General features: G+C 41.0%; 1 protein-coding gene across 1 annotated transcript in view; it reads right to left on the bottom strand.

Moving 5' to 3' along the window:
- The window catches only part of adarb1b (adenosine deaminase RNA specific B1b), a 121,074-nt gene that overhangs the window by 101,278 nt on the left and 7,590 nt on the right, over positions 1-12,206 (bottom strand). The gene's annotated exons all lie outside the window — the stretch shown is intronic.

The raw sequence follows: 12,206 nt of genomic DNA, 5'->3' as shown, positions 1-12,206 counted from the left end.
AAGTGAGTTGACATGGGCCGCTGAGTCTCCCCCTTTTCTCCTCCCTTCCATTTCTCCCTTTGTCTTTCTCTCTCATCCATATGGCACACTCCAGCTCTTCCCTTCCCCCCTGCCCCGCTGCATACTCTTGAAATGGCCTCTCTCCCACACACAAACCTGCGCTTACTTCCACAAGCATCCCATATCCTCTGAGCATGTCGTGGGCCCCCTCTACACCTGGCATTTGAATGTGTTTTCTCTGAATGGATAGCGCTTCACAATGTGCATTTACACCTCGGATTAACATATGCATCTCCAGTGTCTACATCGAGATCAGACTGCAATCCAATCACAGCTATCGCCGCTTTACGTCACCTCCCCTTCTTCTTCCGCAAACATTTCCAGCAGCAGACTACAGCGTCAAATCAACAATTTTAGCCACACGTGAAGTTGCGCTATTGTATGAACTCCTCTTTGCTTTTCAAAGCACGGAAAGAAGTCGTCTTTGACAAGCGGAAAACCGCCAAAAGCAGAGGAAACTGTACAGTTTTGTCGCCGTGTTCCCGTTAGCTGTCCTCAAAGCCACCAATGTGTCGCATCAAAGACTCATTGCATTCACACCTCTGTTTAATGTGGTCACCATGCGTCTCTGACGACCTCTTGATCTGTCCTCAATGCTTCTCGGGTGTATTTAAACCTGTACGTACAAGTGGTCAAGCGCAATCTGATTGCAATCCGATCACAGAAAATGCATTTTAATGGTTTTTCTGTGTAAAAGAGGACGCCTTATTTGTGGTTCCATAACGGTCGACCACCGTCCAGGACAAGAGTCTTCCCCCACCTCATTTCTGCCTTGCTCCCAGGTGCTGCTCCTATAATTAGGGAGAAAACCGTTTCGTCCGCTGGGATCAGGACAACATCTGTGGCGACTAGAGCGAGAAATCTGCAGCAGCATCCTCACCTCTACCGCACTGGTGTCAGAGGTGGAGAGCAGAAGGTTGAGTATACTCGCAGGACCACTTTCAGAACTTGCTCCACATGAGAAGGCACATCAAACAGCACCAACATTACTGTAAATACAGGAAAAATCCCTATGCAGTACATAAGTTAAGATGAGAGGACTCTGCAGGCGGAGTGTGCACACACACACACACACACACCTCCATAGAACAAGGTAATAAAGTGTGCGCCAATGATTGAACAGAACCCCTGGGAGGCACAACACAGCAGAGCACTATCCCTGCTACAGAGGTGAGTAATGGGGCTGCTACATTTTCCTTCCAAAAACCACAAGCGCTACTTGTCTGCCTGCTGACGCATTCCACCAGAGTCTGCAACACTCTGAATCTGCAAAGCCCCCCTTTGGGAGACAAACAGCTCCTTCATATAGGTCAGTGAATGCAGCAGCCAGCCTTAATGTGACATGTTTTTGATTAATATTAAGAGGTCTGTTGACTGCACATGCCGGGTGTACTGTCAGGTTGGGTGCCGCGGCTACCAAACAACCTTTTGACAGTGATGGAATGTATTCACAAAAGGTACAACCTGTCATTCCACGACTTAAAGCAGGATTTGTTTACCCCGATTTAGCAGCTCTGGAGTCATTGTGACGGTTGAAAATCTTGTTGCGGGGAGATTGGGGGCTGACTCCACTCCCCTCTACTGTCTGTTCACGGAAAACCAGCCTTGCAAGATCAGAGCTCGAGGTCTTGCCGAGACTCACGAGAAACACAAACTGCTTAAGAGCACTACACACACACACACACACACATACACCCTAGCCAGGTACAGGCTATAAGAACGAAGCAGCGATAGCATTATTTTAGACGTTCATCGTAGCAGAGACACCGAAAAAGAAGCAGAGGAAACGGGTCATCAGACCAGCTTTGTTTGAATGGGGAGACATGTGCAGTATCAGCAGTAAGTTTTTACAAATGAATGGATGGATAAATATTTACAGCGGTGTCGTAAATATGTATGTAAATATGTACCCCAGACCTGTACGGGGGAGCTCTGTAGAGGAAAAGGCAAAATAAAATGACCCGATTTGCAAAGTTCCGCTTCAATACATCAATATGAAGACGATTTGTGCGGCATGAGGATATATTTAATAAAATTGAAAGCTGTAGCAGAGACTTTCTCTGCACATCAAGACCATAATTAATACTTATTTTGATAAAGCAAGAATCAATATATGATGTTTGCTTTCCAGAATGAGGTAAAGTAATTTTTCAATTAACTTTTAACAGCAGATTGAAATATTTAATAAGAGAAGTGGAACTGCTGCTTTTTTTTTCCTTCAGTGAGCACATTTGAGGTTTTGCATATAAATTGACAGAAAATTATATTCAAGAGTCGAGAGCTGAAATACAATAAGGAAACAAATGAAATATTATTATCACAACATAGAAACCAATATAGTTCTCTAAATGGACTTGCTGTGGTTTAGTAGCATGTTTAATCTAATCACCAAACATGGCTCACATTCAAGATTAAAATGACCCTTTCCATTAAAGGTCGGCAGACATAGTGGCACAGCAGTGACTGACCGTCAAATCCAGACAAAGAGATTGGAGGTTAACCAGAGGAAGCCGCAACAAAGACCTAATAATAGTGCAACACAAGAACCCAGGACTGCCCAAAAACAAAGTGGTGGATGTTCGTTTAGTCTGTAGCCTGAACAACTCTATTCCACCACTCATCCATTTACCATGCAATCCTGATGGCAACAGGGGAATATTTGAAACAGCAATCCTCTGCTGTGGCTTTGACCCCTGCCCACTTAAGTAGTGGCTGTTTATCTCAATAGTGTACTTGGTGTATGTCTCTTCAGACAAGTGGATCAGCAACCTGCCAAAAACGTGTTTTAAATGGAAGCGGGCAGGGGAGGCAGCCATCTGCCCAGCTAATCCTAAACAAAGTAAGAGTGAATGTGTTCATCCTTTACTTTCAATTACGCCCCCTGCTTTCACACTGCCATTTAAAGGCAGCACAACATGTGTGTATAAACTGTATATATGTGTGTGTGTGTGTGTGTGTGTGCAGGAGTCATTGTTTAGATCCTGTTAGCCCCGACAGTGACACAACTCCAGTGTATCTATTTAGGCGATGAGGTTACGATGCAGCTCAATCGTTTCACTTCATTAAAAAGCAATCACCCTCGTAAACGTATTATTTTCTGCAGAGGGTCACATGGTCACCGCACAATGTTATTTAGGCTCCAACGTTACGTTGTGAAATATGAAATATTCACTGGTTCTCTTTTCTTTCATTCATTCAATGATCAATAGGACGGCTCAAAATCATCAGACAATGACATTCGATATATGTCAGGGGTGTAAATGACTGATACAGCAATAATATCATCATCCTGATCTGGGAGATACAATTACTAATAGGCTAACAACAAATATTGATCTTTCCTAAGCAGGTAATGGTATTGTCAATTTCAAAATAAGAGATGAAAAGCAACTGAATATCTGTGGGATAGTATCAAAAACAACAAGTCAGAAAGAGAGGACTCAAAATCTTAAAGTGTAAATTCACCTTACCCTTTAAGTCCAAAAACATGCAGATTTGGGGATTAGGCAAATTGGACACCTTTAAATTGACCATAGGTGCCAGAGTGGATGGTTTGTCTCTATGTGTCCCTGCGATGGACTGTCGTTCGCCCTATGTCAGCTGGGATCCCCCGCGATCCTCACTTGGAGGATAAAGCCTTGTAAGCGATGATGTTCTTTGTCATGTTTTGCACAGGCCTATCTATATATACACACAGTACAATCAATCTGAAGGTTTAATTGTTTCTTACCATCAGTCTGTCTTTCCACTTTGCAATATGAATGAGTATAGAGCTGATACTATCCACTGGGATAAGAGCTTAATTTAATATTCACTAATACCCTTCAGGAAACTCACATTTGCACTTAAGAGAATCAAAAGCCATCTGCAAATGTGCACAAAGGTATGGCAAGGCTCAGTCGCACGCTGCAAGTCAAGCGTTGATGGAAATGAAAGCCAACAAAAAGTTATGCACCACACGACGCACATGTGAGAAGTGTAAGATTCCGGAGAGGTGTTAAAAACTCACACCTGCCTCTGGAACAGAAGAATGTCCTAATTTAGGCACATCTTTCATCACCACTTGATCCGAGTGTGAGTGCGTGTTGCCTGGAGAGGAAAACTCTCAACCCTGGGAATAACAAGGAGTGTGTGAGTGTGAGCGCGAGTGCGAGTGCGAGTGAGGTTCCGTCCACGGAGAGATGTCTCGCAGGCATACAAAAACTGACAAAGGGAAAGAGCCAAGGTGACACGACAGGAGCCTCCTGACAAAGAATAATGAAAAAAAAAAAAAAGGATTGTTCAGTCACGTGGTTCGTGAATAACATCAACTGCATCAGCTGAGCTGGAAAAAGTGTCACCTCACACAGGAGATAAAGAGGACCATCAGTGTTTAATAGTCTCATCTGACCGCGAGCTATGAACTCGCATGTGATCCTACAGACCCACTTGTCCGATGAGCAGTCAAAGGCCGAGAGCCAGAGCTGAGCTGACAACGAAGCGGGGGCTCACCCAGAGCTGTTTAACAACACTCAGGCCAGCCTGGGTGTCTTACACTGGAATTACACCTTTATCAAGATCCTTCTTTTATCATGAGGCATCATTAATTCAGCAGCGTCAAATAGGATTTTAGAAGGAAAAGAGCTGCAAAGAATAATCTATTATTCAATTATTAATTACTCATGAGTTTCGAGTGCGTTTTTTTATGTTATAATAATAAAATATAACAGATTTTTCAGTTCCCTAAATATGAATAATTGCTGCTTTCTTTTCTCTGCATTACAAAGAAATCAACAAACCTTAAAATATTTCTTGTTTGTGGACATAAACAAGACATTGTCATCTTCATGCGGCAAAGACTACAAACACTTGTCAAGACAAATTAAATTTGATGATGATCGACTGATTTATAGCACTAACAAAATGAGGTAAAACATCCAAAGCTATCATGTGTGTTACCTAAAAATGCACCATACCACAATATACAGAATATAAATTGAGCTATTGTTACATTGCAATAACTAATACCGTTTTATCACCCAGCCCGAGAGAGGCCTTACTACATCCCAAACAGGAGCCATACAGTGAAATAGCTGAAGATGAATTAGAGAAGACCTTTCTAATAGTGAGGTATAGTGTATACTGTATGTCTGGCTTTGTTACTGTCGGTGCTGCTGCTGCTGTTGCAATTTTACACCACAGTAAACAAATGAGAGCGAGCCAGGAGAGTGGTCATACAGCACAGCAAACTTGGGCCAAAGCTGTCAAAACCTGGAAAAACAAAGCCACTGCTCTCACACAGATACATTCTCACTTACAGCAGCCAGCACACAAAAAAAAAAGATGTGCAGCTTAAGTCACGGCAGAGGAAAAGATCCACACACACACACACACACACACAAGCTAGGGTTGAGATTAGATTAGATTTTTGGGTTAGGAAAGGGATGAAGATTGTTCAGTATGGATGAAACAAGCTGAACCAAACTACATTTAATTTACATTTCTAATATAATTACATTTCTAATATAGATCTACTGTCAAACATAGTGTAGGTTAAAAAAAATTATGTGATTCAAATTAGATCATTTATGTGTATTCCTTGTAAAAAAAATAAAAAATGAACAAAAAGAAAAAAACATCACCTTAGTTCAGTCCTTATTAAACTAGTCTGATACTTGTGGTATAAAAAAACAAATAGAAACAAACAAAGGAGCTTGGTGCAGGTCTGTGAAAATTCACACATTCAATCCTGCTTGAAATAAATGTGAAAAAATAAACAAAAAAAGAACAAAAACAAATATTATGATGTGTTGATTTTGTTTTTGCAGAGAGAGAGTGACCCGCAAAGGCACGCCCAGACAAAAACCAGGGAACATTCCACTCTGACGTACATGGATTTTCCTATCGTGGAAAAAGTAGAAAAAAAAAACAATACCAATTATCTGTGGCAGATGCAGACTGCGTGCCAACAAATACAACGTAGAGGCAACTCAACGTTATCCTCAGAATGACTGCGCGTAGTTTATTTTCTTAGCCAGCAAAAGCAAGGTTTGTTTTGCAACAGCACGGTGTCACTTCTTTAGTGTTTCTACGCGACCTCAATCTGATATTTACTGTATGACTGACCAAGTATAAAGACTTGAAAACCTCCAAGGTTACCAAACGCAGAAATGCAAGAAGCTGCAACTTGTCTTCATCGCCATCGCACAGACACAAAAAATGCCCAGGGGTAGAACAAATCCTGACCCGTTTTAAAAGAAACAAAAGGGATCAAATTAAAATGTTCCTACTCAGTGGGCAGAGTACACAAATATGCCCCCAACGGGCCAACAGCACCTGCTACGCACTGCACAAGCGCACAAACCCCCCAACCAAGTTTAATTCCAGAGTGGCATCTCAAACTGTCATAAAAAAGGAAAAGAAACAAAGAAAAAAAACTCCCAACCACATAAGACTTATGTCACATAAACATGAACAAAGTACTTAAATTGAACAGTGAAGTGATTTTGTGAAAGGACTTGGAAGGGAGCTGGAGCCACAGCAAAAAAAAATACAAAATATGATAAAAACAAGTCCTCATCAATATCCATGAACACTTCTGCAAGAAAAAAAGAAAGAAAAGAAAAACTTGTTCTGAGCCCTCAAGGTAACGGTGCCAAAAAGCAAACTAGTTTCTTAGAAGGTTGTTCTTTCAAATAAGGGCATTTAGCCTGAAGGTATAGCAGTTAGATGGGGATATTTATCTCAGACTGCTGAGGCTCAACCGCTTCACCCCGAGTCAGTTCATCACAGACAAAACCAGTCAGCTAAATCTGAGCGCCATTAACCGTTTCAGGCAGCAGCAGCAGCAGCAGGACACACCAAAGGGCTCCACTCTATATTTCTTAAACTTGCTCCTCCTTTTTATTCTATATATAGCCATATCACCGAGGGCTCCGTGCAGAGAGAGCTCCCTAGAATATGGAGGAAGAGCAGGAAACAGAGAAGGTTGATGAATGATGAATAAAGAGAGGGCAACGCCATTCATTCACAGTATTCTGCTACAAACTCTGCTCAAACATTCAAAAGTTCAATTTGTTGTTTGATGGCAGTGGATTTATTGTCCTACTGTACAAGCACATGAAGACCAAGGAGAGGAGTTTATAAAAACAAGAGAAGAGCGTTTTCACAGCTATGTCAGTTGGCCTGCATTATTGATGGGCTAAACCAAATCCAGCACGGCCATATCATGACACATCCATGTTTTCGGGGGTGATACTCACACAGAAATGCTACGACATTGCCTTTTCTGTTCACAGAGTCTGCCCTGAGACGGTGCTAAAAGCACATAGTGGCTCCACTGACAGATACGGCGGCCAACTATAGCCATAGCCTAAGGCGATGTGGCTTTTTCTCCCTGTATTCCAAAGATCCACCAAGTGCTCGTACAAAAAGGCAACGACAGATACACGTTTGTCTCAAGTAAAGGCATGTTTATGAACGGAAGGAGAAGGACGATCCTCCCTGCACGCTTTTTAACATTTGTTTTAAATTGAACAGATTGTGATAATGCTCTGTGCGGCGCTGTGTTGTTGTTCGGATGTGATTTTTTTTCCCCCCCTTTTTTTTAACAATTTCAGATGAGTTGAGTTGTTGGCAGCAGGTACTTCAAACTCACTAATATATCACTAATCCACTTGGAAAGCTTTAGATTTGCTATTCACGAAATGAAGAGGAGAGGACGTGGAGATCATTTGGAAAATCAGAGCGAGAGTTCTGTTGGATGATCTAGATTTTAAATGTCCCTCATGGGTTTTCAAGTTTTAACTTAACATTTGGTCATGAGTAAGAAAGACTGGGTGAAAAAGTAAAGAGCTTTGCAGAAAGTGAAGGTAGGGACGCACTAATCTGACTTCTTCAGTCCTGATCCCGATACCTAGGCTTTCTTAGGACTACAACATTAGGCTAAACAGCCTGCTACAGCTTTGTGACTACTACACTAGCGCCCTCTAAGAAAATCGACACCTGCTGCGACAGGAGTATGAAAAATATTATGTTAATTTCACTACAGAAGAGACTAAATGACCTCTGCAGTTGGGTGCAGGGAAAAATGTATATATAGGTATCAGTTACCAGCCCAAGCACTCGGATATCAGCAAGAACAATATCATGTATCCCTTAACTGTATACCTTACCATGGAGGAAGAGACTGAAAGCATCAGGCTTAACTTTATAAAACTAAATGTAATCAACAAACACGTACATATAAATTAGCTGAATTGCTGGGGGGGTTTTTTTTAGAAACAAATAATTGTGCATCAGCAGCAACTTGGACCAGCATTCAAAATAAACAGGAATTAGAATTATTTGTTAACATTTAGTGCAGTCCCACACAACTCCAATGCTTCAATTTTCATTGAAGCATCAATGGCAGGTACTTTCTGTTCTCTCTCTGGTGTACATATTTTTGTTTTCTCATCCACAGTGTTGGAGACTGTGCGAAACAGTCTATCACTTTCTACACTAGTGTTTCACGCTGTGAAGTTTTTCCCGTCTTTGCAGTGCGTCCGCCAAAGTCAGCTGCTTATCCATCTTGTCTCCTTTTGTTTTTTTGTTGTTGTTTTTTTTCCTACAGATTCTGCACGCTCTTTAGCATGACGCTTTTGATGCTTGCAATGTTGTGTTTTGTGGCGTTAGCACCAATTCTCGTAACATTTACGTTAGCGATATTGCAACCTGTCGAGTACCCGTCGATATTGGTGGCGTAGCAAGCGTAAAATACTTCCAAACACCCAATTTGTTAACTCGCTCCATGTTGTTGCTCCGTGTCTATCACTCAAGTTGACCGCCGTGCTGCGTGTCCTGCTGGCGTATGACATAGCATGGGTCGCAAATGTAGCATTGAAGTGAATAGATCAGCATCACAGATCTGACCCAATATGCAATATCTGATCTGGCTATTTAGTCAACATTGGGGCCAATATCAGCTCAGTGCATCCCTAGTTGTTGGCTAGTCCTAAGCTCTATGATTAGCCCAGGTGAGTAGTTGCGGGTTGGATGAATCATGTGACTAAACACAAATGACCCAGTGTTGTGAAACTAGAAACTAACAACACAACACGACAAAGTTCAGATATCGTGTAACAACACGAACCATTACTATGATTGACAATAATTCCTACTAGCTCACGGTTGCATTTATCTCACATCAGTTATGTGGCTACAAAAAGCTGAAGTGGGGGGAATGCAGTGATGAATGAGGGCAACAATTTGAATTTGAAGAACAGCAGAGAGAGAGTAAAGAGAGAAAAAAATAGTGTGTGAATGTTCAGCCAGATGTACCCAGACCACCAAAGATTAAAATACAAACATAAACATTCTGCCTCATCTACAACCCAACGAGTTTCATCCAGCACTTATTATTCCACAACATGGAACACCGATTATCCTGATGCATTCAACATACCAGCTCATTTTGCTATAATATTTCACTCATGTTTCTTAAAAGCCGTGACTTCTTTCGGGCGTTGCTTTCCAACATCGTTCCGCGTGAAGTTAAAACAACACTTTGGTGTCACGAGCTGAACACATAAAAACCTACAGGCACACAGGCAAATATTCTGTACCACAAAGTACCCTTACAGCAACACAACTTGCTCAGAGTTAACAGACTATATGTTAAAGACCTACTGAACATTTAAATGGTCATCTGAAACCTCACAATAACCTGTGGGCTAGCCTTCATTGCATGTCGACCATTCTGTGGTTCAAGTGTGTGTCAGTACATTTGTGTGTTTATACAACATTGACAGTATTGTCTCGTTCCCGCTCTGATGCTAACCTTGCCTGGGATGCGCATTAGCCCTTTCTTCTATTATTTGAACGAACAAAGAGGTTACAAAATACAGTTTTTACAAAGGAAGTGCAGGCTGCCCTTATATTTGCATCCTCACTCAACCCTACAGTCATCTATCTATCAATCTCAATCTAATTTCACATGAGCTTAACTGGCAAACTGAAGTGTGGTTAACCCGGGCGAACCCAATAAAAAAAGACATTCAACACCAATCCCATTGCCAGTATTTGGTCTGTCCTGATGTGATTTCTTCCCCGTCTGCCTAATTGGTGTACCTGCCTAAATCTGCAGGTACACCCAGGTCTTGCTTTCCCCCTAATGCCAGTCAGAGCCAAAGCCAAGAAAACCCAGAGACCATTACAGAGTCATCGGACATGGGAGTCAACAGCAATTTAAACAAGATTACAGTATTATATACCAGTGAGAATAGAGTATTAAAAAAGTTTACCTGTCCCCTACCCTGCACCACCTTCACACATTATTCTCCAACTCTACAGCCAGTTATGGTAATCACTAGCACAAACAATTTGATAGAGCCAAATCCTCAACTAAGGCCTTTAATTCTATGGTTTGTGTTTGAGTCTTAAGAGCTGATCACACAGCGGCACGTCACGACAGGCCCAGTCATTTAAAATGCTTTGGAAAAATCAGTGGAAAACGTGTGACATGCGTGGACAAAGGGGACACTTGAAACTAAATAATTTCCCCTTGGGGATGAATAAAGTATTTCTATTCTATTCTATTCTATTCTATTCTAAACACATGCAAGGCACACTGTACCCTACGACTACAGTGTTTTTGGTGGTGACATGTTTCTGGCAATGTCCTCTGCCAGAAATGTTTGTACTGAGCAGTCAGTTTGGTAATTTTATATAACCTCGTCATAAAATATGGCTTGAATACAAAAGGTCTGATTCCCATGTGATGAACACATTACGTGAGGTAATAAGTCTGTTTTATCCAATTAATCTTCAACTGAAAATGTAACAAACAGAAAATCATGAGAAAGTGTTTCAACATTTACAAAACAAAAAAACGATCCTTTCACATTGGTGTGAAAAGACGTCAAACAACATCCAGTTCTCGGTGAAGCTCTGCGGCACCAAGGGAGTGTCAAACCTTGGAGAAGCTTTGCTCAAACCATCATTATATCTGTGCAATACACCATAAATAAATTCATACCCTTGACCCTTTCCTTTCCAGTGGTTCAGTCAAATAGATTGTAATTCAAATTAATAGGGCCCAACACGACCGCCTGACAGTCTAACAACAATCTAAAAGCGTCATGATTGGTACGTCTTCTATGTGCACAAGAGTGAGTGTATGACTTATGTGTAAACACACGTACAGTATTTACATACATATTTAATGTCATATAGTTCTCGTACTTAGTAAGAGTAGCCTCGTGTGAGCGTCATCAGTTACAGTTTGTTTTACACGGACTGATTAATTGATTGACACTGGCCACTCATGTGAAATTAAGTGGGGAACAAAAATCAATTTCAATTCTATTTTGAACCGGGTGGGGAGCGACGTGTCACAGCAAGGTCATTTTTGGCCCTCACTATTTTATCTTAAAGATGTGAAACATGACATGTTCTTAGGGCTGCAACTAACAGCTAATCTGTGGATTGTTTTCTCGATTCATTTTTTCACCGTTTGGTCCATAGAATTCAGTGTTTCTGAAAGGATGATGTCCTCAAATGTCTTTTTTTGTCCAAAAACCAAAAATGATTATCAATTAATGATTTCTTTGTTATATGGAGCAGAGAACCCAGAAAATGTTTCAGCCCTACATGTTTGCATTGTACACAAGCTTTATATTGTACGTTTAAAGTCGAGCAAATCGCTTTACAAAACATGCACACAATGTTTAGTGATAACCATCATCTAAAAGTCCACATTAAATAGAATTACTGATATTTATCTAGCAGCAGAAATGTAAGGGGCGTTATTTCTACATTCAGATTTACCAACATTTCACTAAAAGCAGCATTTCGCTTACCCTTAATATTTTCATAACCAAGTTAAGAAAACTATTTTGATAAATTTCATTAAGATTTGACTACTAGCAACCACGAGAACACAGATTTACAATTTCTTCTGCAGTGGTAAGTTTAATTTAACAGGTAGCACAGTTGTTCGATATCATCTCAAGTAAGTTCTCTGTCTAAAATCTTCACATTTTTTTGTGTCACACACGAATAACACTGTGTGACACAATAATCCCAAGCAATCTTCACTCAAGGACTGCAACCACTGCAGATACACTGTTGGCTTGTATGGTCATGTCTGTCATTTACAGCTAAAAGCATTTCAATCACTTAACTAA

The sequence above is a fragment of the Solea senegalensis genome, linkage group LG2 (assembly GCF_019176455.1).
Source record: "Solea senegalensis isolate Sse05_10M linkage group LG2, IFAPA_SoseM_1, whole genome shotgun sequence".
Lineage (NCBI taxonomy): Eukaryota > Metazoa > Chordata > Actinopteri > Pleuronectiformes > Soleidae > Solea > Solea senegalensis.
This window is presented reverse-complemented; position numbering and strand designations above follow the sequence as displayed.